We start from the raw sequence: 8363 nt of genomic DNA on the forward strand, positions 1-8363 counted from the left end.
TTACAGTAACTGCCACACTGTATATACTTCTGTGCAAAGAAAAAGGGACAGTGTTCAGAATGTCTCTCACATATAACAAGAGCTGGAGATGGCAGGATACCTGTGTGGCCCAAGGAACTAGAGCTAGCAAATTATGGGCCAAACAATTGCAACCAAAGGCTGGAAGAGGAAAGGTCTGCAACCAGCTCTGTCTCCTAGCTCTCTGGTATTTGCTGCCAACGGGCAGAGTCTATTTCGTGAAGCATCAAGCACTGAAAAGAAGACTCCTGCTGCTGGAAGTTGACAGGAAGTAACGTCCAATGCAAGATCAAGGCTTGTCCTCGAAGCAATGCCCATAATGGAAGAAAAAAAAAAAAGAGAAAGCGGAAGAGAAATGTTAAGTCGCAAGTCCAACCTGGCCCCCAGCCTAGCCCAGCCCAAGGAAGGTAGGAGTCAAGGAGAAGAAACTAAAAGAGAAGAGCCTTGGACCACAACATTCTCCACAAGGTACACTCAACAAACTTCACCCTACTCTTGAACCAAGTTACAAAGAGAGCTTCTTAATCCCTACTTTGGCTCCTTAAAAGCTGCTATCAGTTCACTCATTAGACACATATGATTTCAGAACAACTGTAATAGTTCAAACTAGATGGCTCTTTCCTTCCTAAGGATTATTAATTAAAGAAGATCTATATAGCTCTAAGTATATGATACATAAAATAGAATACTCTGTAGAATATAAGTAACTCTTAGTTCAGTGTATTAATGAACGTCTGTAAGAAATGTTGCAATGATTTCCCTAATGGAAGAGCCTGGGGGAGGTAAATCTGTCTTCTAGGATTTCCTCCCCAGAGCTCAGAAACTCAGGTGTTGTTTTAGCTCTCCTACACTCTCTTCACCCAAGCCCGCCTTCCTGTTGGGGATCGGACCTCCCTATTGGCTCTCTCATACCTTTCAACTGCCTGCTTTGTGACATCACTCTCCTACCAAACCTACTACCACTTGGTAGAGTCTTGGGGTTTCCGTGGAGCTGTTTGGACCAGTAACCAGTGACCTCTGTACTGGACACGTGCGCCGTTCAGCTGCAGCCACTCGGACATCCTCTAGTGTTGTCTCCTCATCCCTGGTACCTGCAGTGGATGCTTCCTCTTCTCTGACCATGTCAGGTAAGAAAAGAAACTTTGGAAAGTTTTGCGTTCGATTTCTTTTGCCCCTAAATTGAGTAGGAGATTCAAAATAGCATGGAATAATGAGGGAAAGTATTGAACTACACGTCTGGAGACCTAATTTCACTTTTGACTTTGACGTTTACTATCTGTGTGACTTTGGACAAATCACTGGCTGTCTCACAAAGCCTGTTGCTTTCCTTAACTGTTACGTTAGGATACCACGTTGGGTTGATCACTCTGATCCCCTTCTTTTCCAGTATTGAGCCTTAAAGGGTACCCATGTAGAAAACGAAATCAGACACTTCTCAAGAGTGTTTCAACAGAAACATAGAAAAGTCAGGGGACATAGAAAACTAGCAATATATACCAAGATGTTTCATCTCTAATGGTCTCCCTCCACTAGGATTTCGACTAGTTGAAAAGAGAGAATAGGGAGAGAGGATGGAGAGTACTGGGCTCTACAGGGAGGCACAGAGTCGAGCGTAAGGAAGTTTAGGATGGTTTTCATTAGCACAGGCCAACAGGCACCAAGAGATGGGAGAAAATGTAAGAATGAAGAGGGAAAGCATAGAGGAGCTCTCAAGAAAAACGGAGTTTGCAATGGAATGCTGATGGGAACCAAAGATTTTCAATTAAAGCAGAAACAGCACAGAGGGAAACCTGCTCAGAGCAGGGCAAAACCAAGTTGATGGTAGCAAACCCTTACATTAACAGACTAAGAAGGAAAGTAAGGCCAGAACAGGGGATCACCAGGAAAGGCAGCTTATCAGAAAAGTCATACTCCGTTTTCTTTCTTTTATTGCCTCTCTGAATACAGTTGGCCACTTGACAGTTTTGAATATAAACATTTTAGAAATACGTTTTAGAAATGATGCCTCCTATAAACAAGCAACCACAGTGGTTATCTAGGGGGCTGCTTTTCAGTGTTTTATTCTTTCTAATTTTTAAACTAGGTAGACATTTCACCAATTCAACATTTTAAGTGATATCTTCTAAATTGAATCAGAAGGACTATTTTCCTTGGTGTGATATGTAGGTTCTAAGGCAAGGCTGCTTTTCATTTTTACAGTTATTTCCTTCCTAACACAGAGAGCACATTGATCAACAGCCATCGTTCGCTTGTAGATCTTAGCTACCGAAGAAGAAGAAGAAGAAGAAGAAAAAGTCAAGCCCCACATCTCTAATTCCCCCCACTTAGGGAATTCCCTGGCGGTCCAGTGCTTAGGACTCGGTGCTTTCACGGCCAGGGCCACGCGGCGCGGCCAAAGAAACAAAACAAACAAACATCCACGTTTATCGAAAACCATATTGTGGAGTCCTGTGGATTTTCTTACATTTGAAAATCTTTTTTAATTGGATTCTAGGCATGATGGTTTTTTGAGGTTTTGGGATGCCATCTTCTTGGATGCTGAAGATGATTCTAATCTAAGTTCTAGGATAAATCCAAAAACCTTCCTGATACATTTTAAGCTTCCTTTCTGCTTATTATATAAGCTATATTCATTGAAATATATATTTCTCCTAGGCTTAATACCTCTTACTTGCTGGGTAAAAATATGAAGGAGCACAATAATGAAACTCTTTTACACTTATTATTTTGCTGTCTGCTTCGTACCGGTTTTCATTGAAATACTTGTCTATATGTGTTGTGGCTACCTATACATGCACATTTATTGCATTCTGTTGCTTGTTATGCATTTTTTACTGACATACCTTCTCTGTCTGTATGCATTGGCTAGGAATTCATTCACCTCTATCACCTCCATCGTGTCTTCTGGTTAATAGTATTCACTAAAATAGAGTGGGCAAAATTCACTTTCATAATATTGCATGGATAGTACAGAATGCCATTTGTTAGTAAATTCATTAGGCTTCGATACTTGCCACATACCTCAGTTTTCATTAATATCTATGGATTTCTTTTTCGTTAACGTAATATGCTTGTCATGATTTTTCTTTGTCTTTCTAGAACTTATTGTATCTTCCTCCATATAAATCATACGCAATAGATCAGCTTATTCATCTATTAATTATTACTGCTATTATTATTGGTGGTGGTGTTATAACCACTTTACAGGTGAGGAATCTGAAGTAATCAGATAACTCTTCCCTTTCCAAAAGCACTTAAGAAATCCACTTTCGGGTAATCATTTTGAGGTAGGATGAGAAACCAGGCTTGAAGAGGGCAAAAATGACTCTTTCAATTCACCAGTTGGACTGAGCTGTACGTCACCTCTAGGTAATAGCGTGGGAACTGCACAAGCAAAGGGAGACACTGAAGACGACAATGGTAACAGCCGTACTGTTTTCTAATGGACAAAAAAAATGCCTATATTATAAGTTCTATTTCTCCTGCTTTCTGGCAGTATCATGCTCAGAGTGGAGTCCTGGCAAGGAAGTCAGGATACTTAGGTTCTGAAACCTGGTAATGATACTAACATAATGAGAGAACTTGAACAAGTCAACCCGACCTCTCTGAGCCTCAGTTTCCTTACTCACGAAATGAGACTGAGAACATCGAAGTTCTCTAAGGGCCTCCTAGTTCTAAAATGCTTCCAGTCTAGGAAATAGCATAGAAGTCAATACGAGTGCAGGCTGAAGGGAAAGACAGGGCAGGGAGAAGGTTGCTTCCAGCCTAGAGAACAATCTCTGAACCACACCACTTGGCTCTTCTGCCCGTCTGTGCCCAAGATGGGAGCACAGGCAGTTAATAGAGAAGAGTGGAAAACTGCTCAGTCCTTACAGCCATCATTAACTGTCTGATTTTGGGTTTCTCAGGAAGTAGTGATAGTAGAGGTGTCCTGATAGCAAGAACCTTCAGATGATGCCGTTCCTCAAACGTAGTGAGAATTTCTCAACCTCCCTGAGTTTTTCATGACCCTCTTGTTCTTACAGAAAATTTCCAACATCCATCTCTACTTGGAACTCTAAATTCTCTGCAGCATTCTCCTCCTGTGGTGAGCAATGCAACTTCCCTAACACGAAGTGTCTGCAACTTCTCCAGAGTCTCTGCCCCTGCCGTCAGTTCGGCATCGGCTACTGGTACCCCTTTCCAGACACTCATGGGTAGTGCCTACCTTTACCAACATTCTAGCACGACTATGTTATCTGGAGTTACTGACCACAGCCAGATCTCCACTTCAGCTGCTTCCTATCCAGGTGTTCTTGAGTGGGACATCACAGCAAGCACTGAAAAGAATTCTTCTTCACTCGGAGACTTTACTCTGGCACTCACTGACCGCCACACAGCTGCCTCCTCCATGTTTCTGGCAGCCCAGTATGATAAAACTTCAGACGCCAAGAACATGGTCCCTCTACATCCATCGCTTTCTGCCAGCCTTGCTCAGGGAACACCATCTCAGATTCCAAATCAGGGGCAGAGCCGCCTGTCACTTCCCTGCCAGGACGGAAGCCAGGTATATTACTATAACCAAGGCACACTGGGGTCTTTACTGTATGGAGAACTTGGCTCCTGCCCGCAATCCTACGGCTCGGCGTCATACACAGGAAGTCGGGCCTCTGGGCAACCAGAAATGGGAATGGGACTGAAGGAGATTCAGCCCACAAATATCCGACCACCAGCTTCCACCTCTGCAGTCTGCCACCCTGTGTCTGCTCAACGCATCACAGAAACAAGTTTTCAAGGTGAGTATAACAAACGCCAGAGAAAGTTGAAGAATGAGGTCGGCATTCAAAAATGGGGTCAAATCGACAGCTGGGAAGGGGTGTAGAGGCAGGTAGAATTTAGATCCTGAGCCTTTAATAACCACTACCTTCGCTCAGTGCCCTCTGTTTTTAGACTCTATATGAGAACACCTAGGGCTTCCCTGGTGGCGCCGTGGTTAAGAATCCGCCTGCCAATGCAATGCGGGGGACACGGGTTCGAGCCCTGGTCTGCGAAGATCCCACATGCCGTGCAGCAACTAAGCGCATGTGCCACAACGACGGAGCCTGCATTCTAGAGCCCGTGAGCCTCAACTACCGAAGCCCACGTGCCTACAGCCCATGCTCCGCAACAAGAGAAGCCACCGCGATGAGAAGCCCGCACACCGCAACCGAGAGTAGCCCCCGCTAGCCGCCAACTAGAGAAAGCCCGTGCACAGCAATGAGAGACCCAGTGCAGCCAAAAAAATAAATACGTAGAATAAATAAGTTCAAACAGTAAATAAATACATAAACATAAATTACAAAAAAAAGAACACCTAATGCAGGTGGGAAGGTGGGAGGGCCACTGTAGAGGTCATCTATGCTACATGTACAAGAACGCCGAGAGCACACCAATCGGTACCACACTTTTCACTGCTGTAGCCGATCGTTCCCCCTGTACTGCCACACTGTAGCACTCCCTTCCCTCATCTACTGCTATAGTCTCTTCGGAAGGTGTTTCAGAACTCTTGTTATGTGAGTGCCAGTTGAACTGTCCTCACTTCCTTCATTTATACCAGGATTGAAGACCTTGTGGTCCGAGATCCTGTCCAGAGAGCAAGCAGGCTAAGACTCTGTCTTTGTTGATGTATTTCATCAGCAAGGGCTCTACCCCCTCTCCTAGTTCATGGTGTGACGTGTTCTTGGCCTCTCGGGAAAGTGGGGAGAATGGAAAGGACCCTATATGAGAATGCTAGGCTTTGTAAAACATTTCAGGTTTTTAAAAATAAGACTCATTTTGTATTGGACTTATAACAGTCCTATGAAATACAAAGCGAGCCGAGAATCAGCGACAGGAAAGGCTCACCAGTAAGAATTACAACAGTCACCGCTTACCTCGTAGCATAGGGCACTGTCCATGATCCTTAAGAAGAGTTAGTAGAAATGCCTTGCCCATCTTGCCCCTGAACCCCTTGAAAGGTACACGACTGCTGTGTTGGTGTTTAGGGGGAGCATCTCACTTACCAGGGACTGACTTCTCCCTTGATCCCTTTGTAGGGATGGAGACCTCCCCCCTGGTGATGAAAAATTCCCTGGGATTGCAACCTCCAAGCCAGACGTTTTGTGTGACACAAAGTCAAGAACTCCCCAAGTCCTGCAGTAGCAGAAACAGCCACATACTTGAGAGTAACCCACCATCTGAACTTGGGGACATTTCAGTGACAGCTCCAGTCCAGAGTGCCAGGCGTCTCCTGGCCCTGCCTCCAGCTCCAAGCCAGGGACAAATAGAGAGTAAGCACGTGGATGATATCAAAACCAAGCTTTCAAAGCCTCTGGATGCCTACCAGATCCCAACAGAGAACCAAGATCCTCCACTACTCCCTTTAGGAATCCCTGATATTCACCAGCCGCTGGCCTGCACCGATCCCCTCAGCCAAGAGGAGCAGCCTGGTTCTGAAAATGCTGATCTGGGAGAGAACAGCCGGAGTCGTCAGGACCTAGGGACACTTGAAAATGGGATTGAACCTAGCAGTGGTCTTGCAGACATTACTACACTGGCGGAGGATATTCACCTTCCCCAGCTCTTTAATCCTTTGAAAGATCTTGATCAATCCCAAGGTCCCAACGTGATCAAAGCTAAAGACACCAGAGCCATTAAGGTGAATCAGGTGCAGGAAAAGCCAAGTGTCATAAAGGTTCCCTCTGATCAACCCAGGAAGAACAAACAGAAAGCCTCTGAGCCTATCAGTGGCGCTCCCAAGGCCAAAATCCAGCCAAAGAATCCAGAGTGCCCGTTAGGGGGAGAAGTGGTTACATGCCACGCTGCAGTCAGTGACAGGGCTCCTGTGAACACGGCCAAGCACTCTCAAGGCAAACCTCAGAAAGCTGCATCCAGAAAGATCAGCAAAACTAAGAGCCACGGGCAGGAAAAGACCAAAAGGACCAGAGGGAGAAACAAGGCTGAGGAGAACAAGCAGTCAGGGAACAAAGTCAAGGCAGAAGAGAAGCCAGCAATCCCCCACACGAAGCGAAAGGAACACCAAACTGAGCTTCTCCAACAGAGCTTTCAAAAGCCTCGAACCTCCCTTGGCGTGCGCATGCTGGAGTCTGTGAAGGTTCTTCATGCGCTGGGGAAGAAGAATGAGACGAAAAACTGGGCTCTCTTCCTGTCGGCTCTTGGGAAAGTCAAGCAACCCCAAAGACCCCCAGCCACCCCCAGCTATCCAGCCATGGCGGCATACCCCACGTGAGGGGAAGGGTCCTGAGAAAACGCAAGTCCAAGCCCAGAAACCAGACAGCAGTGCTGAAACAGAGTGTCCGTCTCCAGCCCAGTATGAGCGGCCTCCTCCTGGGAAGGTCAAGTTGATACCTCTGCCTTTTTCTGCCTGGGACAAGCCTCAAGCTCGACCCGCTCCTCGGAGGCCACAGTCTCTGGCCTCACATCGGCCTGCTGGGGCTTACCGTGCCCAGCCTGGTTCTACTGACTCAGCTCAACCTGCTGCAGCCAATTCATCCCAGCCAGCTCCTGCCTCTTTGCCAGGCCCCGCCAAACCAGCTCAGCCAACTGTGACCAACCCAACCCAACCGGCTTGGCCCAACCATACCCAGCCTCGTGTCCCTCAGTCTGCTGCTCCTAGGCCTGCACCCTCCAAAACTTCATCTGGCGCTCCTCTCCAGCGGGAGCCTGTTCCCCCTGCTGTGAATAAGCGCCAGTCCCCACCCAAGCTCCAAACCCAATTTCTACTCCAAGACTTCAGCAAGCAACGAGTTCCATGGAGGGAACCCAACGTGCCTGAGCCAGTCATGTCAAAGCCCATCGAACAAGAGCAGAGGCCAGAGCGAGAGGCCATGAAGAGGCGGGCTCAACAACAACGGGAGAATGCTGCCAGATACACCTCTTCGGGCAAGCTGCAATTTTTCACCGAGAGGGAAAACGAAATGGAAATTGCCGACTACTACGGATACGTCAAGTGAGAGCTGCTAGGATTCTTGGTGCCACCTTGGCTACCAGCTGTTCTTCCATACACAGGTAAGACAGGTATAGAACTGAATAAGTAAATGGAATACAATTAATAGACGAGTAACAAACCTTTCGAATTTTCAGATGCTGCTAACTGGGGCGTGAGAAAGGAAGGACTGAAAGTTGGATGGGAGAATGAAGGAAAGGGGTAAAAACTGAGCAAAGAGGAAGGAACTTGGCCCAGGGCTAGGAAGGCCAAAAGAGACGTATGGATTTAGGAAAGGAAGCAGGAGCGAGGATGAAATGGCAGAAGTAAAAAGCAGGGTCAGAGGTCTGGGTTGAAAGAACACAATTGGAGTAGAGTTGAAGGTGACAGAAGATGAGTCTAG

At 46.4% G+C, this 8363-nt stretch overlaps 1 pseudogene across 1 annotated transcript; it reads left to right on the forward strand.

Moving 5' to 3' along the window:
- The first annotated feature begins 1087 nt into the window (after positions 1–1087).
- Positions 1088–7988, forward strand: LOC309622167 (uncharacterized protein C2orf78 pseudogene; annotated as a pseudogene). Its single transcript has 3 exons — positions 1088–1145; positions 4044–4793; positions 6072–7988. The product of its transcript is annotated as an uncharacterized protein C2orf78 pseudogene (transcript).
- The last annotated feature ends 375 nt before the right edge of the window (positions 7989–8363 follow it).

The sequence above is a fragment of the Balaenoptera borealis genome (assembly GCF_965194805.1).
Source record: "Balaenoptera borealis genome assembly, contig: HAP1_SCAFFOLD_1698, whole genome shotgun sequence".
In the NCBI taxonomy this organism is placed as follows: Eukaryota; Metazoa; Chordata; class Mammalia; order Artiodactyla; family Balaenopteridae; genus Balaenoptera; species Balaenoptera borealis.